The sequence below is a fragment of the Acinonyx jubatus genome, chromosome B4 (assembly GCF_027475565.1).
Source record: "Acinonyx jubatus isolate Ajub_Pintada_27869175 chromosome B4, VMU_Ajub_asm_v1.0, whole genome shotgun sequence".
Classification (NCBI taxonomy): Eukaryota; Metazoa; Chordata; class Mammalia; order Carnivora; family Felidae; genus Acinonyx; species Acinonyx jubatus.
In genome coordinates, this window is record NC_069387.1 from 110573815 (window position 1) to 110599190 (window position 25376).

At 37.2% G+C, this 25376-nt stretch overlaps 1 long non-coding RNA gene across 1 annotated transcript; it reads left to right on the top strand.

Moving 5' to 3' along the window:
- The first annotated feature begins 798 nt into the window (after positions 1–798).
- LOC128316456 (uncharacterized) lies at positions 799–17044 on the top strand. The gene is made up of 3 exons (XR_008300388.1): positions 799–4152; positions 5623–5756; positions 16401–17044. It is a non-coding gene; the product is annotated as an uncharacterized LOC128316456 (long non-coding RNA).
- The last annotated feature ends 8332 nt before the right edge of the window (positions 17045–25376 follow it).

Below are 25376 nucleotides of genomic sequence, written 5' to 3' on the forward strand. Positions count from 1 at the left end.
TTTTTGCAAATCAGTCTTAAAATTACATTAACAAAAATATAAAACTCAGACTTCTGGTTTCCAGCTCCATATGTAAGGAGCTTAGAAGCTGCCACTTTTCCTAACAACAAGGAAAAACCTGGACTGAAAAATCAACAACTCTTCTTGGATCTATATGAGAGGGAAGGCGGACACAGGGCAAACTATAGAGTTACCATATCCAGATTTCTCCCGCTATCTGAAAGTGGAGTGTTCCTATGACATTTGTAAGCCAAAGTAGTTTAAAGCAAAGAAGCAATTACCTTTAATGTATAGGGGGGGAAATTGAGCATTTCCAGGTCTAGAACATAACCTCTTTTAGGCTTTTCTGATATCTTAGCATACATCTTGCTAATGGATGGACAAACTAAATCGAGATAAAGCACAGATGCTCACAGACACAGTTCAAACCTATAGTGGCTGGATGCTGAGATTCTGAATGTTGTTCCCAGGGAAAGAGCCACACTCACCACTCAGGGTGTATGGTGTCTCTATAAGCTCACTGCAAAATGAACAGGAAATACTATTTTCATTTTTCACTTTTTTAAAATAAAAGCTAAAATCCTCTCCAGATTTCTTTCAGTTAGTGGAAACAGGCACTAACATAGGTCTTTCCTAAAAGCAAATTGGCATAATGCAAAGTTTAGAAACAGCAGGGGATACCTGTATCTCTTCTCTCTACCTGGTTTCTCTTCTTCCCATTATCTTGTTAGTGTACTGATACACTAATTTTATATTAGGGTTCACTTTTTGGGTGGTATTTTACTAATTTTTTCATGCAGTTTTTAAATATTTATTTTTACCAATGCCTTTCTCCCCACTGCCTTTAGAAAGACCAATCAGCTGTGATATGTGTAGAAAAGAGGATGTGTGTCAGCTGGTGGGATGAGGGGAAGAGATTGTACAGTTGCTCCCTTGTAACTGGGCAATTAAAACTCCAAATGACAAATCAGCAGAAGTTAATAATTGCTTATAAAGATGGTTGAAAATATTAATTACCAATTGAAATATTATAGAGGCTAACTAAATCAGGTAGGAGCTGGGGAACTCTGGGAACATCTGGAAAATATGACCCAAGTTTAACACATAGAATTTTATAGAAGTAGAGCAGGGACTCAGATTTTTAGGTTATTTGTCCAAAATAGCAGTTTCAGTCTTTGCTGTGCATCAGAACCACTTTGGTACTTATTAAATTTAGATTTTGTATCCAACTCTCAAAGAACTTAAAAATTGCTGGCATGGCAGTTTCCAGATATCTGTAATTTTTAACAAGATAGTTGAATGATTCTGATTGAAATAGTGCACAGACCAGACCAGAGACATAACCTTGAAAATGGGGCCAACCTTGAGCTCTCAGACAGCCCTGCGTAATTACCGTTAGTAAATAAACATAATATTTGTGCTCACTGTCAATGCAGACAGGGAGACGCTGCCTCACCAAGTGATCTGGCATACCCAGTCACAGTGTATGTGGATTCTAAATCATTTTACTGATGGTTTCTCTAACTTTCAAAAAAGCAAAGCTTCCTCTTCAAGGCTATTCTGGTGTACCGTTGTCATTTGCTTCAAGAAGATTTGATACTTGCTTGAACTCTAATGTGTTTTCTATAACTTGTAAATGTGTGCCTACGCTGTGTAGTTTAGGACTCTGGTGATGACTGACAGTGACCTCCGTTCTCCATATGAAAACAGGGATGGAACTGATTCCAGTTACTTTTTTTCTTTCAGGTTAACTCTCTCCCACCACTTTACCCTTTCTTCATAGAGCCTCTTCTCCATCTCTTGACTCATTTGTATTATTCACCAGATTCTCTTCATCACCTTAACAGTATTAAAAACTGGCACAATGATCTGGCTATTACTAACGTGGAACATAGTGGGATGATTCCATGACTCCGTAAGGGCAGTTTTCAGGTTACCACTAACAAAATGCTTCAACATGCATTATTCCATTTATTCGACAACTCTGCAAGGTGGGTTTTAGTGCCTTAATTTTATAGGTAAGAAAAATCTAGATTTAGAAATGCTCAACTCTAATTTAAATGACAGATACGTAACACACCAAAAATGTTTAGTCAAGATTCTCTGTTTTTGTTACTACTCCCCTATATTTTATTTTAATATAGAATAGCCAGGAGGTCAGTGACACAGAAGCTCTGACTGGGTGAACCTCAGGAATAGGGGCCATTGTGTTCCATAGGTATCCATGAGTTGTTCTAGAATGCAATCTAACAACACTATATTCTCACCACAGTCTTCAGAGGAAATTTCTATTCAGAACTAGACTAGCTATTAAACTCTAATGCACACTGGAATCACCTCCAATTCCCACGATAGCTTTCTATTCTTGCTGGTCACCTTTTTGAATGCATTGGGTAACAGTAGACAAATTTAAAATCGTGTCTGTTATGAACTTTGTTCCATAATGATTCACTTTTTTTTTTCCTCTCTGAGTCACTCGTTTTGTTTTTCAAGTCAGGTTTACTGAGATAGATTTTACATACATTAAAAATTTACCAATATTCACCACTTTTGGTGTGCCTTCCAGTTAGTTTTGACAAATATGTATAATCATCTAACCACAACAACAGTCAAGACACAGAATATTTCCCTCACCCCCCAAAAACTCCTCTCATGGTCCTTGGTTGTCAATCCTCTGCTTCTACCACAGTCCCTGGAAACTACTGATCTGATTTTAGTCACAGTATTTTACTTTTTCTAGCTGTTACATAAATGAAGAATGACACCTTTTGCCTCTGATTCTTTTCACTTATCACAATGCTTCCTTCTATTCAGTTGAATCATATTATGATTTCCATATCCCTGATTTCCAAGCATCCTCATACTTAATCTATATTCTTTTCTGTCAAATATCCCTGGACTGTTATTTTTCTCAGGAACTTGAAACATTTAACATGTTAATGAGGCTAATTAGAGGATCTTATTAGATGGAGTGAAAATGTGTATAGTGCATATTAAACAAAGTTAGGCCTTTTCTCCCAATATAAAATATATAGAGTTGCTCAGACATCAGCACCATGTGTCTATCAGACAGGAGTTCTTCATGACTGCATGCGTGCTCTTCACCTGCTTAGTGTGTACAACCTGTTGGGACAATCCTATTCTGACACTGTGACTTACCAGTCAAGGTAAATTCAACAAGGATGATGAGATTCTGGTGACCTGAAAGCAGTTTTGCTGATAGGAAAAAGAGAGCCTTGTATACTTTCTCAGGATCTGGGGGCTCTTTTATGCATGTTGGGCAGAGATGGCAGTGGCAGAAAAATCACTGTCCTGTAGTTATTCCCCACTGGGTACAAGTGGGAGTTCTCATTTTTAATGGCTTTGAGCGTGATTCTGATCATCATCCAGGTTTGACAACTATAGAGCTTCTGTAAAGCCCCATTATTCTTCCCATCTTGCCAGTCTGGTAATATAGTCATTTATTTATTTTATTTGCATTCAAAGAGCAACAAAATTATATAGACAAACATATGTAATGCAACATTATGTGAAAATATGCTCATGGTTCTCAAGATTCTAAATACAGATAATTCAGCATGAATATTCATGGTATAGTTAACTGGGTTGCACGTTCTTATTTGCACTGAAAATTGATGGGGATAAATGAAACAGACTTGCATACAAATTCTTGTGACTATATGCTTTCAAATCTTACTGCTTCCCAGCTCTATTTATCTCCATTTATATTGCCTTTTGCATATGAGTGAAAATCAGTCACAATATTGTAAACACATGTTAGAAATATAATGCATTATTCCATGCCACAAGTGAGGAAGAGGAAAACAGATTACAAACAAACCAAAAAAATGCATTAGTGAACAGGGACGTATCAGGGAGAAGGGGAGTCTTCTTGTGACTGTGAAATGTACAAAATCAATGTTATTTTCCTAAATCTGAGGCCAAGATGACTTACTTCTGTTGCATGATAAAGATGCAGGCCAAGTTGACCAAAGAATAATGAAAGGACATTTTTGCCAGAGAGAGAGGCAGACAGCAGATTCAAAGCAGGCTCCACACTGACAGCAGCTATCCCGATGCGGGGCTTGAACTCAAGAACTGTGAGATCATGACCTGAGCCAAAGTCCAGCACTTAACAACTGAGCCACCCAGGTGCCCCTATTTACTTGATATTTTATGTTTAATCCTGAGGTAGTTGAAATCCAAATGTTCTTTTAATGATCTCTTTCATAACCCAAGGACTCCAGCCTTAGATTTATCTTTATGAGGTAGAGAAAAAAATTGATTAGAAGTTATTAAACTTCTCTTAAATGATTTGCTTCCTATAGTTCATTATATTGACTTTGTTAAGATTATTTTAAATTATTTTTTATAAGAGAAAGTTTCAAATTATTACAATTCACTTGGTATTTCATATTTATGTTTTGTGATTCCAATTCTATCTCTTTTATGACTTTTTGCAACCATGTCAAGTCTTACCTCAGCTGGAAGAATATGCATCATAGCATGGAAAGGTAGCCCAGATTAACAAACAACACTTTCCTGATGCCACCTATGGCAAGTGTCAAATGAGCACATCTTTTTAAATGTCTTCACAAACCATGTAATTAACACTTTCTTAGAGTAACATGAATGAAAAGCAGGCCATACAGTCCTTGAACGTCAGAATGGTATATATTTCAGTATCATAACCCATATGATTATTGAATTTCAGCATATCGCATTTTCCTTTCAAAACAATTGCTAATATTTTTCTAAATGGAAGTAAGGATGATTCCAAATTGCCATTCTGTAAAATTAATTAGAACTTTACCTAAATTTATTGGACTTTGGAGCTTATAATAATGATGGCTTGACTCAATTTTAAGACTATGATAAGACTCCATAGCTATAATCTTTCAACTTCTGATTGATTTAGATGTATTTGATTTCTACCAAAAAATACATTTAAAGCTGGTTGATTTTTCCAATGTTTGCTAGCTTACAGACAGATTACCAGTATTTTCAGCTAGGGGAAATACTGTGAATATTTCTTTTTTTCACCATCCAAATTACTTTTTAAGTGGAAAATCTTAAAATTCAAAAACAAACAGAACAAAACAACAAAAAACAACAACAAAGACTTTCTATGTGTGATATGGTAATTTAGACAAGGGTTTGACTCAGCTATAGAATCTTAACGATAGTGGGTGATACCTAGACTATTTTTCCTCAGACGTTTTCTAATCTGAGACCGTATTTAGACCTAACTGTCCTACCTTTGATACCATTGACATAAATACTTTAACCTTGGGGGGCGGATGGGGGGGAGGAAGAAAGAAATCAGCCATAATTAAAAGCAAAAATCAATTTTGAAAGCAAGAATTTCTTTTTTTCCCTTTGCTAAAAATGTAGCTGGAGCCCCGCAAATGCCCAGTTGCGTAAATTATGGACAAACTTAAGCAATTCTAAAGGGCTAATATCAGTAGTGACACAGTGGATGATTTCATCACTGGCTCTTGGATCCAAGCTTACAAGGTCCAGTATAAAACTTCCTTTCAACTTCCCAACATTCTGGAACATTCTTACCTATACCCAGTACTCTCCGTCTTCTCTCTTGCCTTTTTGTTTGTTTGTTTGTAGGCTTCACACCCAGTGCAGGGCTCAACATGGAGCTTGAACTCACAACCCTGAGGTGAAGACCTGAGCTGAGATCAAGAGTCTGGCTCTTAACCAACTGAGTCACCCAGGCACCCCATCTTTTTAAATTCCCCAGGGTAAGATATCATCTAGGATTTCCCTGCCTTACATATTTTCCATTTCAAACTTATTTTTTTTTCTTCTTTCTACTTTTCCTTAAAATTGAAATGCTAACTTTTGAAATAATTTATTCCTTCTTTGGGGATATTACTAATACCTGGCCCATGAACTTTTCCATCACCCCATCTCACTGATTCTAAAATGCATTTTTTTCCTTTAGAAATGTCTGAATTTACATCTTACACTTGATGTATATAATTCATGTTTTTCTTTGTGCCCCTAAATGATGTTACTATACCTATTGTGTTTCTTTCAATGGGTATATGTAATAAAGGAAACATACATGTAGTATTTGTACTTCCAAGAGCACATTTCCCGAAACACTATCTGTGTAACACTTGTGGTATATGAGTAAGTCCAGATGAGGCATCCATAAACTTTCTATTTTACGTAAATAGTTAATGTTAATATATGATAGAAAAAATAAAAGATGCACTCGAAACCCATGACTTGAAAGGCATTATTGGCTAGAATTAAACTAAGTTTTTAAAAACTTGACTTGATTTAAAATCGATTCAAAGAAAAACCCAAAGTAAATAGTGCTACAGATACTACAGATGGGACAGGAAAATCATGTCTCTCATAAGGACAAGGTATTTGCCTTGTTCCTCTTTGGATCCCAGAACTTCATAATTAGCACATGCTTATTGCATTTATTGGAATACTAATTATTTTGTCTCATTTCAAGTGGATTATGTGATTTAAAAATTTTACCCTAAAGAGAGAAGTGTTCAATCTAAGAAAATAGTTCTTTAGGGCCAGATGTATTTTAAAAGGGGAGCTTATGATTCTAAATGATTTTTATTAGTAGGTAAGTTATATTTGTGACATGTCAGTGTGTGGAGGGCATTAACTGTTTCCATCACCCCCAGCTTTGCCCATTCATTCCTCTGCACACCTGAAGGTGAAGGTCATTCTTATTTCAGTTCTCCTGTATACTGCCACCATCCCCTATTAAAAGAGCTGAGAATTAGACTAAAGCAAAGTTTCTAAATTGATATGCTTCATAAATACCTTTTCAACTATATTGTGCACAAAGTAAAATGTATGTGTAATACTTGGGTTGTTTGTTACAATTATAGATTTGTCCTTCCTCTTTACCATGGCATTTGTCTTTCCTCACTCTGTATATAGGACTGAAAGCCAAGGGGTTGGCTAAGAGGATTGTGTTATATATTGATATCTTTTTCCATGTCTTTGGAAACTTGGCAAGGGACTATTATATTATATTATATTATATTATTTTATTTTATAATTCCAAAATGGAAATATCCCCTATGCATCTGTAGGTTTCAAGAATATAAAGGCTCAAGTCTCAGAGCTAGATATAGACAAAGGCTTTTTATTATACCTATGAGCATAATGAGAAATTAATTATAAAGCAATAAAATAAACACTAGACCAGAAGTCAAGTGTCCTGCTCTCATTTATGCCACCATTGTCTTATTCTAAATTGTTCCTCCTTTCTTTGTACCTCAAGTTTTCTTTGTTGTAAAATAGTGCTTGATCTAGATGATTTCTAAGGCTCCTTCCATCTTCAAGTTTCCTTGATTCTATCATAGTTAGCTTAATTAGACTATGGATGGGAATGGGATGAGGAGAGAATATAAAATAAATGAGTTTAGCTGTCCTTACCCATCCAGACAATGAATGCCTATTAGGAAAAAGCAAAACAAAACCCCTCTGCATGTCATCACAACACATGATTCACTGTTAACTCCTTTGTTACCTTCTCCCACTTCCTTCCAAAATGATACATATCTGTGTTATAAATATACCCAGACTAGGAACAAAAATAACTAGACTAATGGCCTCCACAGGTTACCTTTGAGTGGCCTGAGCATTTATGTAGAATGAAATAGAAAATTCTCAACAAGGGAGGCGTTAACTATAAAGAATACAAGTTGTGTGGTTACATGCATGTGGTCCATGTGTTTGCGTGTGTGTCTACATGTTTTCATTACAAAGTTGTTACAATTTATAGAAAATTAGAATATGTGAAATCTGTTCCTGTTAGGTAAATCCTTTAAAGTTAACTTTCAAGTAAAACTCACAAATGAATCTAGATTACAGCCAACCGCCTCCACCCCATCCCCAAGTGACAAATCCAAGCAAGACAGCTGCTAAATTTAACATGCCTTTACTGGAACACCGGTGCCCCGCACACAATAGCAGGCAATGTGCCGCCAATCCGCAGGATGTACTCAATTTCTGAATTGCTGCACAGCAGCCCTGCTGATCCTTAATCCTTGTGAATACAGCATTGACACGTGGCCAAGACTTTCAGAGGATTCAGTTTTAAAGGCAAAAAGGAACAAGAGGAAAGGAAAAGCTCAAAGCAACATGTTAAGACACCTCCTGTGAGGCAAAAATTTTGAGGTGGAGAAAAAAAAATGACTCAATAAATAAATTTAAAAACACTCAGGCCCCAACAGTTGGTTTGTGCTCTAAAAGCTCATTTGCAGACCGATTGTTAAGGGCACATTTCTCCCCTGAAACAATGTTTTCCTTGTCAGTTGTGTTCTCTGATTAGAACATATAATCCCAGTTAAGCAAGACTGTTCCTGATGTGTGTATTACACAAATTATATCGAGTTCATCACTTCTACCAATATGTCAGCTGAAATGCTTCATGTTTGCTGTCAGTCTGGTGCATTTACTCCATCATTCGTTGAGCACCTAAATTGTTGAAGGAAGGAACAATGTGCTTAACAAGATAGGCCTTAACCCTGCCTTGGCGGACTTATCAAGTTCGTTATTAGTCATGCTTGGATCTTAGCAACATGTTTAGCAGATGCTAACTGTGATGACGGCAAGTGGATTCTGCAATATACAGTGTTCGCAGGGGTGATTGAATCATGGAGCCCATATTCTTATGGGTAGGGCAGATGGGATGGGAAGGGTGGGAATCAACTCAATGAGTGACATAAAATATCAGCTATAGGTATGAAATACATGGATCTGAGTGGCCACGGTCCCAAGTAGTATCTGTGGGCTTGGGTAAAGCTGTCAAGAGGTATATAGCTTACAGTATCATCAGTGGGGAAGATATTTACCTATATGGTAGCCATCTTTCTCCAAATTGTAAATAATGATCTTCCAGCACTAACATATCAACAGCTTCTCATGGCCTGTCTAGAAGGGTGAAAAGACTGGTCCACCGAAGCTCATTTTTGTCTACCTTGTGAATTTGTGTGAAACGGAGTCACTAAGTAGGTAGGGCTGATTCTTTGTTTAGATGAAAGTTGATTTCTTCACCCATTTTCTTCAGCCCCAGGGTCTAGTCTCACTAGTGATCGTTCAACAGACACCATCATCACTGGAACCCCTTTGCTTTTTATCAGCAGTTTTCAACATCCTGCAGCCGAAAGGATTTGTTTCAAAGTCTCCTGTTTGACCTTCCTCTTAGTTCCTGTTGACAGGTTCTGAACCCAGCAAATAAGCTGTCTGTACTCACCCTACTTTCTCTGCATACTTGTTGAGGTTTTCACCGATGACGGAGACCCCTTTCATTTCCCCCTCTCGACCCTCTCCATGAAAGTGACCTTTTCTTTTTTCTTTTTCTTTTCTTATTTTGTGGGATTTAAAAATATTTATTTATTTTGAGACAGAGAGAGAGCGAGAAAGAGACAGACAGAGGAGGAGTGGAGGAGGAGCAGAGAGAGACAGAGACAAAGAATCTGAAGCAGGCTCCGGCCTCTGAGTTGTCAGCACAGAGCCCAAACCAGGGCTTGAACTCAGGAGCCCAGGAGATCATGACCTGAGCCAAAGTTGGAGGCTTAACTGAATGGGCCATCCAGGCGCCTCTGAAAGTGACCTTTTAAAGTATTCTAGCAACTCTTTTATAATAGAAAACTGTTCAGCACACACAAAAACATAGTAGATGTCTGCTGATGCAAAGAGCGGTTAGCGCAAAAGTCTAAAACAAATTGGGATTGTGGTTGCATGGAAGGTCTGGACTTCTGCTTATGTAAGCCTCCTAAGGCAGCTCGCAGTAAGTCCTGGCTGCCTACAATCGCCATTTATTCATCGTGAAGGATACAGGAGGCAGGCTGCCCTCTCTTATCAGTTCTGCGTTTCTCCTTTTCTGGCTTGTTGCTGGTGCCAGGAATAATCTTGGAGCTTTCTTCTTACTCTGTAACCCCAAATCAGTCCTTTTTTTTAGGACTCAGGGAGCTTTTCTGCCCCAATAAAATATAAATAAATAGGAGGTTGAAGACCCCATCTGTATTTTTTTTTCTTGTTTCTTACTTAAACCATGTAGAGGAAAAGGCAAAGGCACATATAGGGGCTAAGAATGACAGGTTTAGAAAACAGATTAAAATGTAGCTTTGTGGGGCGCTTAGGTGGCTCAGTCAGTTGAGCGGCAGACTTCGGCTCAGGTCATGATCTTGCGGTTCATGAGTTCGAGCCCCACACCGCACTCTGTGCTGACAGCTCAGAGCCCAGAGCCCGCTTCAGATTCTGTGTCTCGCTCTCTCTCTGCCCCTCCCCTGCTCATGCTCTGTCTCTGTCTCAAAAATAAATAAAACATTAAAATAAATAAATAAGTAAAATGTAGCTTCTTTATTTCAGAGGAAATCCGGATTTGAGGAAATGAGAACACTAGAAAGACACTGTTTCTTTGCTTATTTGCAATACTTGTGTTCTCCATGAACAAAATAGAAGTTAACATATGTAGGATTTTTTTAAGTTTATTCATTTATTTTGAGAGAAAGAGGGAGCAGGGGAGGGGCAGAGAGAGAGAGAGAGAGAGAGAGAGAGAAAATCCTAAGCAAGCTCTGTCTTACCAGCACAGAGTGAGAAATGGGGCTCAATCCCACGACTGCCAGATCGAGAGTGAGCACTCAACTGACTGAGCCACACAGGTGCCTAGAAGTTGATACATCTGTAAGAAAAACCAATTCATATAATACTTCCATGTTTGGAAGTGACTTCCGTATCCATTTTGATTCTTTCAGCATCCCTGAAAAATGTTCACGGTGGGTATGGTCTGCTTTGTTGAACACATGAAAAAATCAGAAGCTTACTGGCATACTCGAGAATACATAACTACTACTAGAACTAAGATCAAATCCAGGCCTCTGAACATCAAATCAGCACAACCTTTAGAAACCCATGCACACTATTATGTCATGTGGCAATTTAATATAATTTTCCTTTGTTCATATTATAAAAAAATTTTTTTTAATGTTTATTTTTGAGACAGAGAGAGACAGAGCATGAATGGGGGAGGGCCAGAGAGGGAGACACAGAATCCGAAGCAGGCTCCAGGCTCCGAGCTGTCAGCACAGAGCCCGACATGGGCCTCGAACTCACGGACCGTGAGATCATGACCTGAGCTTCACCGACTGAGCCACCCAGGCACCCCTCCTTTGTTTATATTATAACAGTGACCCCTCATCGAGAGCCACTGCTTGGTAAAATTATTTCAATTATCTTTAATTGAGTGTTTAACACTCATTTAAGTGAAGATATAGAAAGATATGAATTATTATTCATCTTAACCAACACAGACATCTTGTTATCTAATTTCCCAGACTTTCTTGCAGCTAAAGTGGCCATGAAACCAAGTCCTGGAGAGCTTAAAGGGAATTCTGGGAACACTTCTTCTGGGTTTTTTCCATATACTTTGTTAGAAATCTAGCCCCCACCTATTTCAGCAGGAAAGAAGCAATCAGTTGTAGTAAGGCTGGCAGAGGTATTCAGTAAAAGGAGAATAAAATAGTATTGTGGGTTTGGCAAGTTGCAGAATTGGGATCTTAGCAAGAGCCATGTTAGTGATGTGGGAGATGAGTAGTCTTAGTCTATTGAACTTTTGTTCAGAGAGTAATCATGGAAGTTTCTTTTTTTTTTGGTAGGCCATTTACTGATGTCTGTCAAATGTAAAATGCATATACTCTTTAGATCCAGCAATTCTACTTCTAGGAATTTATCCTTGGCAGCATTGAAATCATGAAAATTCAAAATGACTTAAATTTCTGTCGCTAATAGGAGTGCTCATCTATGTTGTAAAATATTGGGCAGCCAGTAAAAACATTGGTAGACTTAAAGGTATTGATACGGATAGTTGTCCACAACAAATTCTTAAGTTAACAAATTAAAAAGAAAAAGATAGGGGCACATGGGTAGCTCGGCTGGTTGAGCGTCTAATTTTGGCTCAGGTCATGATTTCACGGTTTGTGAGCCCGCACCCCACGCTGACAGTGCAGAGCCTGCTTGGGATTCTCTCTCCCCCTCTCTCTGTCCCTCCCTCCCCTCAAAAGTAAATACACATTGAAAAACAAGAAAGAAAACAAGATGAAAGAACAGAATGAATGGTAATGGAAAAAGTGAATACAGACTTGTCAATTTTACTTCTGAGAAAATGTATCAACAGAAATGATGAAAAAAATTGGTAACTGAGGGAAATAGAGATTCAGGTGTATTATTTTTTTAAGGTGAAGGGCATTCAATATGTTTTTGTGTTAATTGGGAATGATTTTCATATAAATATAAATTCCACTATAATCTAAATATAAGTCCCACACATCTTTAATTCTAAAATACAGGTTTTTCACATTTTAATAATTTTGAGATTGGGATGCCTTATAATCCATTGATTAAAGCTGAAAGGATTTGTGTTAGCATCTACAAATCATCTTGAGGCAATTTTCACCAAGATCTTCTTTAGGTTAAATTTTCCACTTTGGTCTTTGAATTCTCACTGGCAGCTTGAATTCAGGCTGGTTAACCCCTTGAGGACTCACTTGTGTTCATTTCTGAAGCTAGTGTTTTCTTTTCTTGCTTGTCCCCTTCTTTCCATTCTGTGTCACAGTGGAGATTGCGTCATTCCATTTCTGTGCTTCTCTACCTAGTGGCCTTTTGTCCTCACCTACTCATACTTTGAAGATGGAGTCCTTTGACGTCTCAGCATTTGGGGAGTTTCTAAATAGATTTCCTGTCATAGAGTATATATATTTCTTCTTTTAAAAAATGTACATACGGGGCACCTGGGTGGCTCAGCCAGCGAAGCATCCGACTCTTAATTTCAGCTCAAGTCATGATGTCACGGGTTTGTGAGATTGAGCCCCTAGTCGGGCCCCGTGCTGACAGTGTGGAGTCTGCTTGGGATTCCCTCTCTGTCCTCTCCCTGCCCCTCCCCCTGCTTGCACTCGCTCTCTCTCTCTTTCTCTCTCAAAATAAATAAATACACATTGAAAGCTGTACACACAGGCAATTACTTAAAAAAGAAGAAAATAGCAAGGGTTGGCAAGGATGTGGGGAAATTAGAATGCTGTGCATTGGTAGGTATGTAAGATGGTGGAGCTGCTATGGAAAGTGGTATGGAGGTTCCTCCAAAAATTAAACACAGAGGGGCGCCTGGGTGGCACAGTCGGGTAAGCGTCCGACTTCAGCCAGGTCACGATCTCGCGGTCCGGGAGTTCGAGCCCCGCGTCAGTCTCTGGGCTGATGGCTCAGAGCCTGGAGCCTGTTTCCGACTCTGTGTCTCCCTCTCTCACTGCCCCTCCCCCGTTCATGCTCTGTCTCTCTCTGTCCCAAAAATAAATAAACGTTGAAAAAAAATTAAAAAAAAAAATTAAACACAGAATTACTATATGATCCAGCAATTCAATTTCTGGGTCTGTCCCCAAAAGATTTTAAAACAGAGACTTGCATAGGTATTTGTACACCCATGTTCATCGCAGCAGTATTTATCGTAATTAAAGGTGGAATCAACCCAGGTGTCCATGAAAAATGAATGAGAAACAAAATGTGGGCCATACTTGCAGTGAAATATTATTCAGTCTTTAAAGAGAAAGGACATTCTGCCACGTGCTATGGCGTGGGTGAACCTAGAAGACGTTATGCCAAATGAAACAATCCAGTCACAAAGGGACAAACATTGCATGATTTCACTTAAATGAGGTATTTAGATAATCAGATCCACAAAGACAAGGTAGAATGGTGGTGTCCAAGACCAGTGAGGAGGGAAGAATGAGGAAGTATTGTTTCCATTTGGAAAGATGAAAGTAGTTTTTTTTTTAAGTTTATTTATTTTTGAGAAGGGGGAGGAGGGAAGGGCAGAGAGAGAGGAAGAGAGAAAATCCCAAGCAGCCTCTGTGCTGTCAGCACAGAGCTCAACCTGGGGCTTGATTTCATGAAGTGTGAGATCATGACCTGAGCCGAAATCAAGAGCTGGAGCTTAACCGACTGAGCCAGCCGGAAAGATGAAGGCATTCTACATGTGAATGCTGGTGATGGTTGCAAAACAGTATGAATGTACTGAATGCCATTGAACTGTACATTTAATAATGGTTAAAATGGTAAAACTTATGTATATTTTGCCACAATTAGAGAAAATAAAATAAGTGTACATGAAATAACGGTGTGGCATACAGTTTATGGCATTTCAATGAAATGTCCATGATTCCAGAAGGAGAAGGCAGTAAAATCTCTGATAAGCTGCCAGGGGCTGGGATGAACTGAGAAGTGCAGAGTCCAGCTTGTGATTCAAAGAATAAAGGGTCCATCATTGTCAGGAGAGGCCTCAAGGACAGGGATCTTCACAGATTTATGTGAATGGAAAGAAGGGAGTTTCTGAATGGCATCGTACTTCTAAATGATGTTTGAAGTGAAGGAATTAGGTGAGAGAGAAGTGTGGGGAGGGAGGTGTGGGAGATGAAATAGTTATCTTGCAGAGTGCGAAGCGAGCGCTGAAGAAAAACAGAATAGGCTTGTCATCAGTCTTGATAGCCCACTTGAGAAAATGAACGGACAGTAAAATCAGTCTACATAGTTGTGTTATTCATTCCCACAGTGTTCACCTGTGTGGGTGCATTAAGGATACACGTGGCTGGATTACTCCCATGTCAAGGTTCTGCACGTGTAGAACGATGGTGAGAAGGAGGCAGGTAAGGGAAGCGAGGATCATTTGCAAAAATACGTTCAGACGTATGGACATACACACATATGTGCACTAATTCATTAATAACCTTGGGTTCCCTTCTATGGGACATGGAATAATAACAGACCTTATCTTATAAGGTTGTGGTGAGTTAAATGTCAAGTACATAAAACACTTCGAACAGTGTGCCTGACACTCAGGAAGTTCTCCATAAACATTAACTCTTGCCACTATCATATTCTCATGGATTATCAAGTCTTTGCTAGACAGTGCAAGAAATGAAGACAGGTGGGAACTGACAAATGATAATGAAGTGGTAGGTGAATGGATTACAGCTAAAACTCTGAATGGAGAGCTTGACAAGAGACTGATAGACAAAGCAAGGAGGGGACGGAGTGGGTGATACAACCTGACAGTATGTGCTTCAGATGAGCAAGGTGTTTGGAGAAGGAAGAGGTTGTTATGTTTGGAAACCCAATGTAGAGCGAGGAGGATGTCCACTTCCCGTACTGGCCCAGAGGAACATGGTAAGAGCAAGAAAAGAAAAACAGCTTTGGTTCCATTTAAAGAGAAGCAGTTTCCTCGGGAGACAGTTCAGTTTCAATAAAAACACACATGTGAAGGGAACAATCAGGAAAGAGACTAAGCATTTAATGAAGCTCACTGATTGCAGATTTAGAGCTCAAAAGGACAGAATGGTATGGGTATAAAGAGAGGAGCTTTTTCTTCTCTCTTGAGAGATTGAGTTGAAATCTGGAGAGGGACATTGCAGCGTGGGGTAAGAGGCAAGGATTCCTTGTTTAGACTACTACAAATGGAAATGTAACTGAGGCACTTGCTTTGATTGCAAAATAGGGTTAAACACTCAGATCTGATTGAAATACTCAGGAGTCTGGGGGCTGCTTGTTACAGAGTAATTATCAATCCAATCACGTCCTACGTTGTGCTCTGTGTGTTTTACCTATTACATTCTTGTTAATTCTGCACCAGTTTATATCTCGTCTTCTCCTTGAAATAGATTCATACTTCCTGAGGGGGAAAAAATGTTTCTCTTTTAAAGTTATCATACTTCATGAACTGAATCACAGCATCTTATAAAGAATAGATGCTCAATATGTATTTTTTTAAGTTTATTTATTTATTTTGAGACAGTGAATGAGAGTGGGTGAGGGGCAGAGAGAGAGGGAGACAGAGAATCCCAAGCAGGCTCTTTGCCAGCACAGAGCCCAATACGGGGTTCAAACTCATGAACCGTGAGATCATGACCTCAGCTGAAATCAAGAGTTGGACACTTAACACACTAAGCCACCCAGGCACCCTGATGCTCACTCAAAATGTTTTATAAATTGACTTTTTTAATTAGTTGACCCTAGCGGGGACTATATTATACATTTTATTTATTTATTTATTTATTTATTCATTTTTACATTATGAATTTTAAAATTATACTTAGCTCCGTATATACAAACAATAGTTTTAGGACAAGAGCCTAATATTCTCTGTTTTTAATCTTGGTATGATAATATTTACGTTCAGGAAAAAGTATGGAACAGAAGAAAATTTCCCCTTCAGATTTTTGAGATCAAAGTTGAAGTGGAATCTGAAGTGTGTTGTAGAACTGCGATCTACAGTTGTCTTTTTTTTCTTTTTTCTTTTCTCTCTCTCTCTCTCTTTTTTTTTTTTTTTGCTTGCTTTTTTTCAATGTTTTACACAGTCCAGAGATGTTGGAGAGTTGGAGCAAAACCAAAATTACTGGTTCCTTGAAGATTCTTTTCTTCCTTAGCAAATGGTTCTGATCAGGCTTTCAGCAACTAAGGTACTGGAAACAATTTTGTGTAAATGTCTTTGCTACTAGATTCAAATGCATTCTTGGAGCTGAAATGAAATAACAAAAGGGAGGACAGTGCGGCAAGTTGGGAAAACCATCTGTTTCATCACAGGAATTGATTGAACTTGATACACAGATCGGAGATAATTTATTCATGATAATGACTCTTCTCCTAATGTCCCAGATAACTTTTTGTCCCAATGGTAGCCCCTGGATTACTTCTAATTCAAACCCTTTGGAACTCGGTCTCCATAACCTCTCTTCAGCACAAGGAACACAAGCATTCCGTGAACATTCAGTGGACAAAATCAGTAAAATTCTTAATACAAATAGTCCTAGAATGATTTAATTATTCAACATCAGATTGTCCTGTCCCCTCAGACATATTATTGAACAAGACGGATATTAATAAGGAATTTTACAAATAGGTTTGATCCTTTTATAAACCCAATCTGAAAATCTAGAGTATTTTTGACATTTGTCTTTGTATTTCTCTTTTAATATTAAAATAGCATATATCAAGTCTTATACTTGACATTTCATTTTTCCTTTTCTCAGAAAACTTGAACGTAATATACAGCAATCATAATTATGCTTTCATTTTTAGGAAAATTTTGTCTTTGATTGCTTGTAAAAGTTGACTCAAATAAAACATATATCCTTGTCTTTAGTGAGTATAAAATGCATTATTTGATGGAACATTTATGTTTCTATTTCTAGAGTATAACAAAAAGTTATTATTATCAACTACCAAGGACCTTACTTTATCTTTAAAAAAATAATTTACAAATGAGTAAATTACTACTTTTTTAAGTTGTCTCACCTAGGACTGGCAAAATTGAATTTTAAGTATAATCATAGTGAACTTTAACCATCCACCACACTTCATAAGTATAGTAATTTAAGAAGATGAACTTATAACTTCAACTCTTTCAAGTCTGTGGAATTATTATACCTTAGGGCTTTATGATAAGTTTAGCAGTAAACCAAGTAGTTCATATTCTGTGTCTTATAAATAAATAACCCAAATTTTCTGTGAGAAATGTTAATGAATAAATACTTCCCTATGCTGACAACTCGGCTGCTCCTTATAATCTAAAACTTGTGTTAAAACCTTAGTGCAAAAATGGCTATAAACCAACTGTGGTTCTGTCAGCTTGATTCTGTAGTACCTTAATGAAGCATTGTGAGCGGTTGATTCTTCTTATTTTGCTTAGCGAATATTTAAATGGATTTTTAAACTGCTGAATAGCTTGGAAAGAACTGAGTTTCTTTATTTTCAAAAGAAAAATGTTCTTCCCTCACCTTAATAGACATGCACACAATTAAAAAGCAGGCAAAGCCATCAAGATGAGCATTCAGAAGCAAAGGGGAAAATTATTACAAAATTGCTATTTATTAAAGTAGGCAATTATATTTCAGACTGACTTTTTGAAAGCTCTGCTAACATATTACCTGCAACACTACAGGGGCAAGAACTTTGGGATATCGAACAAGAAAATGCTTGTTACCTTGCTTCCTTTCAATAAAGCATGTGCATATAGAATAGTTCACTTAAACCCCAGCCCTATGAGACATGTCCCCATTTTGCAGTTGCGAGAACTATGGATAAAAGAGTTGCAGTAACCTTTCCGAAGCCACACAGCTGGCGGGTGGTAGTGCTTGATCACCAGTTTAGTCCTTCTGACTCTTGATACCTTTCCTTGCTTGTCACCGCCATCTTTACGTAACCTACAAATGGAGAGACGCTGTCAGAACATGGAGCACTGTCGTAAACAGAGACCCCGTGAACCAAATTGTAAAGCTTAGAATTTCATTGCTTAAGTGTTCGATAGTGAGGCCATTGACACTTCGGTGTGTGCGTTGCCATATGGTTCCCCTTCAGGCCTGTCAGCAAGAGGGTTACCTGAAGTCAGCAGGTCAAGTAGTGCACAGAGCCAGTAAGAGAGTATCTGCTCTGTATCAACAGGCATGCTTCCTAGACTTTCTGTTTGACAGTATTTACTTGACAGTGACCTCTGCCAGAAACATAACAGGCCTGTTCGATGACAAAAAAAAAAAAAAAAAAAAACCACAACTCAACAGTTAACATGGTTGTCCCATTCATTTCAAAGACAGTTACAACAGTGGCCTGGTCCCATACAAACTGTATCCCATCAGCACTTTCCAGTAAAGCATACATCTCACTTATATAAACTGTCTTGTTTTTGTATATTTATTTTTCTTATCTGTCTGTAAGTATGACCTGTGATTTAAGAAAAATGAACTAGACACAATTCTTACCTTTAGTGTAATTGAAAATATGTCTTATTATATATTGTTGCATTACACTCTCGCCCAGAGGGTGGATGACTGCTGATTCTTTATCAGAAATTATAAAACTATAGAGGCCAATAAACAGCAAGACATGTTTAAAGTGATGAAGAAAAAAAATAATTAAAAGCCTTCCACCTAGAAATCTATATCCAGCAAAACATCCCATAGAATTATATTAACATACTTAGGCTGTAATAATATCATACACACAGGTTGCATGGTTTAAACAACAGCAAATTATTTTATCACTGTTCTAGGGACTGGAAATAACATTACAGCTTTTATTACAAAATTACACAAGATCAAAAGAGACTACCAGGAACAATTATGCACTAATAAATTGGATGACTTAGAAGCAATGGATGAATTCCAACATACAACTTATCAAGACCAAATCATGAAGGAATTAAAAAAAAAACAGATCACTAATGAGTAAAGAAGTTGAGTTACTAATGAAAAACCTCCCCCAAAACAAAAGTATAGGACCAGATAGTTTCACTGATTAGTGCTACCAAACACTTCAATAATAATTAATGTCAGTACTTCTCAAACTCTTCCAAAAAATCAAAGAAGAATGAACATTTCCAAACTCATGTTAGTCGTTCAGAATTACCCTGATGCCAAAGCTAGAGAAAGGGACTGTCAGTAAAGAAAATTACAGACCAATATCCACGATAAACAAAGATACCAAAATTTTCAATATAATACTAACAAACCAAAATCAAGAGATCATTAAAATGTTCACACCACATGATCATGTAAGATTTATCCCTGGGATGTAAGGATTATTCAACATTTTCAAATCAATAAACTTGACTCACCACATTAATCAAAGGGAAAAAAATGATATGATCATCTCTGTAGATGCAGAAAATGCATTTGACAAAATTCGACATCACTTTGTGATAGAAACTCTCAACAAATTAGTATAGCAGGAATGTACCTAACATACTAAAGGCCATATTTGCCCATGCAAATCAATGGCTAGCATCATACTCAACAGTGGCAAACTGAAAGTTTTTCTCTAAGGTCAGGAACCAGACAAGGATGCTGCATCTATTCGACACAGTACTTACTGGCAATCTAGCCAGAGGAATTAGGCAAGAAAAACAAATAAAAGTCATCCCAATTGGAAAGGAAGAAGAAAAATTGTTCACAGATGACACAATCTTCTACAGAAACTCCTAAAAACTACCAAAAAATAGCTTGAGCTTAATAAGCAAATTTAGTGAGGTTGGAGAACGTAAAATCAAAATACAAAAATCCATTCTTTTTATACATTATCAATGAACTATCAGAAAGAGAAGTTAGGAAAACAATCCCATTTACAATATCATCAGAAAGAATAAAATACTGAAGAATAAAGTAAACCATGGAGGTAAAAGATCTCTACACTGAAAACTATAAGACAGTGAATAAATAAATTGAAGAAGATACAAACAAATGAAAAGATAGTCCATGCTTCTGGATCGGAAGAGTAAATATTGTTAAAATGTTCATACTATCCAAAATGATGTACAGATTTAATGCAATCCTTATCAAACTCCAATAGCATTTTTCACGGAAATAGAAAAAGAATCCTACAAGTTTGTAAGGAACCCCAAGGACCCTGAAATGACCCTGCAATGGCCAATTTTGAGAATGAACAATAAAGCTAGAGGCACCACGCTTCCTGATTTTAAACAATACTAAGAAGCTATCGTAATCAACACAATATGGGACCGCCATAAAAATAGACTCATAAGCTATTGGAGGAAAATAGTCCAGAAATAAACCCACATATATATGTTTAATTAATCTTTGACAAGAGTGCCAAGAATGCACATTGAGGAAAAGATAATCTTTTTAATAAAGGTGCTGGGGAAACAGGATATTCACGTACAAAAAAATGAAACTGGACCCTTATCTTTCACCATACACAAAAATCAATGCAAATGAATTAAGACTTAAATATTAGACCTGAGACAGTAAAACTCTTAGAAGAAAATATAGGAAATAGGCTTCTTGACATTGGTATTGATGAAAATTTTCTTTTTGAATATGACACCAAATACACAGGTAATGAAAGCAAAAATTAAAAAATGAGATTATATAAAGCCAATAAGTTACTGTGTAGCAAAAGAAATAAAAAAATAAATTAGAAGGCAAACTACAGAATAGGAGAAAATATTTTGAAACCATATACCTAATGATAGGTGCATTTCAAAATATGTAAGGAACTCAATAACATAAAAGCAAATAACCCAATTAAAAATTGTAAAGGAATCAAATAGACATTTCTCAAAAGAAGACTGACAGATGGCCAACAGGTATATGAAAAGGTGTTCAACATCATTAATCAGGGAAATATGAATCAAAACCTATCCTCCTGACACCTGTTAGAATGATTATGGTCAAAATGAAAAGATAACAAGCATTGGTGAGGATGTAGGGAAAAGAGAACATTGTTGGGAAAAAAAGGAAATGGCACTCTGGGAAACAGAAGAGAATTTCCTCAATAAATTAAAAATGCAACTACCATATGATCCACCGATACCACTTCTGGGTTTATATCCAAAGGAAATGAAATCAGGATCTCAAAAAGATCCCTGCCCTCCTGTGTTTATGGAAGCATTAATCGCAATAGCCAAGATATGGAAATAGGCAATGGATGACTAGATAAATAAAATGTGATGCTAAATGAATAAGCCAGACACAGAAAGACAGGTATTGCATAATATTACTTAGATAAGAAATATAAAATGTTGAACTTAGATAAACAGAGAGTAGAAGAATAGTTGCCAAAGGCCAAGAGAATGGGGGAAATAGAGAGATGTTGACCAAAGGGCACTAAGTTCTGATTATAAAATAAAATAAAATAAAATAAAATAAAATAAAATAAATAGAATAAAATACAATTTTAATTTTTTAAATTAAAAAATCAAATAAGAGTTCTAGAGGCTAATGTAAAGCATGATGACTACAGATAATAATAATGTATTCTGTAGTTGACTTTTGCTAAGTGAGTAGATCTTAGGTCTTCTTACCACCAAAAAAAAAAAAAAAACAAAGACAAAAAACTGTAACTATATGAAGTGATAGATATGTTAATTAGCTTGGTTGTGGTAATCATTACACAAAGTATACTTTTATCAAAATACCAAATTGTAGGCCTTGAATATATACAATTTTTATTTGTATATCATATCTCAGTAAATCTGGGAAGAATAGAATTAAACTCTAAACGTTCCCCAAATTTTCAGTTCTCAGAGACATATAACCCTAATGGTAGACTGGAGAGCTGGGAGGGATAGACATTGTGATGGAAAACTGAGTCAGCGGTCAACTTCACAGCCACATTGCATCATCTATGTCCTAAGACAAATCTTTAACATCCATCCCCAGCCCTAACACAAAAACAGTTTTAGAGCCAATGCAAAAGTAGCATGCACAAGTTCTCCATCTAAAGAGGGGTCCTAATTTTAAAACAAGCTGAAGTAGTTAAACTTTTTTAAACTTTTATTACTGTAGTTTTTTTCATTCAAAATGGTGTGGCTTTTTTTTTTTTTTGAGAGAGAGAGAGGGCACAAGTGAGCAAGGGGCAGTGAGAGAGAGAGAGAGACAGAAAGAGACAGAGAGAAGTGGGACTCACCTGAAACGGGCCTCAAGCTCACCTGATTCAGGACTCAAACTCACCAACCCTGAGGTCACGACCTGAGCTGAAGTCAGATCCTTAACCACATAAGCCACCCAGGTGCCACGTGTGGCATATTTTTGTTAAGTGACCACAATATATCAGGTGCTGTTCTAGGTCTTGGAAATCCAACTAAAAGCAAAACTGACAGAACCTTTGCTTGCCCTATGGAGATTAAAAACTAATAAGGGAAGATAGATAATAAACACACACATCATCATCATTATCATCATCATCATGATAATGGTGTTAAGAGGCCATGTATTATATAATATGAAGTGTGAAAGAGATAACACCAAATAGTATCTGATTAAAACAAAATGGTGGAAGAGTTATGTGAGTCGGTGGCCACCCACAGCCAACGCTGTAAAATGCTTACTGTTTGTCAGGCCCTGTTCTCAGCACATGATATGTATATTAACCTACGATGTGAACTATGTGAAGGGGCAAGTCAAGGCAAGCATTTGGAGAAAAGCTTCCAAGTTTAGAGAGAAGCAAGGGCATAGAGTCTAAGGCAGGAAGGAACTTAGCATGATTAAAGAGCTGAAGGAGGGGGTGGCAAGTGCTGAATCAGGTAGCAACTGGTGAGGCATAGTGAGGAATCTGAACCATGTTCTAAGTGCCGTGAAAACAACTACAGAGTTTTAGGCAAAGGAGTGATATGATTAAATTTACATTTAAAAAATAATAATAAAACCAGGCACTTGGAAAAATGGAGTCAAGGGAAATAGGAGTGAACTCAGAGTGCTGAATCAGGAGGTCATTGCTCTGGTCCCAACAGTAGCTGAGGGCTGCTTGGTAGAACTTCAGATTGACTAGGACCTATTTCTCCTCTGAACCACCATAAAATTTTGTTTATACCCATGCCTTGTACTATTATAATCCTATTTTCCAGTTTTAGACTCTTTTGGTAGCCGGGACTAAATCTTACGCATCTCTATTTTCTTCTTCTAGTTCCTAGGCATATTCTATATGGCAGAGAGTCAATGATTATTTTATTCAATCAAAATGAACACAGTTATAATATTCTCCTAGTGTACCTGTGCTTTTACAATGAAAATGTACATAGTGTATTTGGATAAAAATTTCAGAACAAAATACTAGTCATGTTTTTGAGCTTTAGATTGTATAAGGTGTTTTTTTTTTTAATTTGGCTTCACTTTTCTTTCCCCTTATAATACTGCCAAGTGTGAAGTTTAAATCCACTTTTGAGTTAAACCAGTACAAATAAAGCTTCGAGCAATTTTTAAGAGGAGGAAGAATATGTTTTTTTGCTGTATCATAATTCAAAAGTAATGGAGCTAATTGAATTTACTCTTTCTAATGTGGGGGTGTCGGTGGGGGGAGTAGTAGAGATAGAATGTGGAACAAATAAAAAAATAACATTCCTAATAAGACTAAGCCTGTAAAGTTTCAAACCCAAACAAATGTCTTGAGATGTTGTAAACAAGTAAAGATGGAAGCTGAAAAGAAAATTCCTTCACCTTTAAAGGAAAGCTTCTGCAGTTTGACATCAAAGATCTTAAACCAAGATAAATCATTTTGCTTTTTGAAAGGAACAACCTTTCAAGAAAATACTGCTTGAGGAAGACTCATGAATATATCTAATACATCCTTGGTGAGAAAAATTGTGAGAACAGATTGTGGAAAGAGAAATATGAGAACAGCAGAGGTTGAATTTAATGATCTATATTTGTGCTCATTCTTTTCTTCTTTTCGGATTATAGCTTCTCATTGTATTTCCTATCCCCCTTCCAATAAATGTACCATATACAATACAGTTGCTCTGTCTGTGATAAACATCACTCCATCAGCACACATACATACACACACACCCAGGAAACAAATCACATGAACTTCATAATATTTAGAAACACTCGACCTTTTTCAATTTCAGAAGAAGGGAGTTAATAAAAGGAGAATACAGAGGAAATACTCAGGAGATATTAAACCCTCTGAAGAGTGCTCTGAAGAAAAAGCTCTCCATAAGGATGTGAGCAAACACTTGGCCAAACTGAAGAAACAGGAAGGAAGTGCTTACTGGAGATTTGTGTGAGATCAGGCCAGCAGCAGCTGAAACAAAGCCCACGGAGGTTTGTAATACTGTTATCAAAGTGATCTCTTCATCTCCCATAAAAGTCACTTTATTGTCCCCTGTGATAATTTTTTTTTAAATTTTTTAATGTTTATTTATTTTTGAGAGAGAGAGAGAGAGAGAGAGGAAGGGCAGAGAGAGAGAGGGAGACACAGAATCTGAAGCAGGCTCCAGGCTCTGAGCCGTCAGCACAGATCCCGACGCGGGGCTCAAACCCATGAACTGTGAGATCATGACCTGAGCTGAAGTCGGATACCTAACCGACTGGGCCACCCAAGCTCCCCTTGTCCCCTGTGATAATTTACCATCTTGTGTCCACGATAAGAACCAGCTCTAAATTATGCAAATTTCTTGTAAAGTTAGCTACACCAGAATGTATCTCCTGAATATTCTTCAGATATTGACTAGCAAAGCTTTCTCAACTTGGGGAGATTTCTTCGTTCTGTGTTTTCCTGGAACTGAGCTCCTGCCCATCTGAGCATGGTAGCTTTTTACATCCACTACTATGACTATTTGATTAATGCCTGCCTCATCTGCCCAACTAGTGAACTGACACTTTATAAATAGCTGTTGAATGAAGTGAGTTTGTGACTTGAATTTCTTAGCTAACAACAGCTGCCATATACATATACATACACATACATATACATATACATATATATGTGTATATACATATATATATATATATGCCACAGATATATATTTATAGATTTATGTCTATGGTGTGTGTGTATGTGTCTTTATTTTTCAGGAGTTTTAATTAATTCCTTTTCTACCA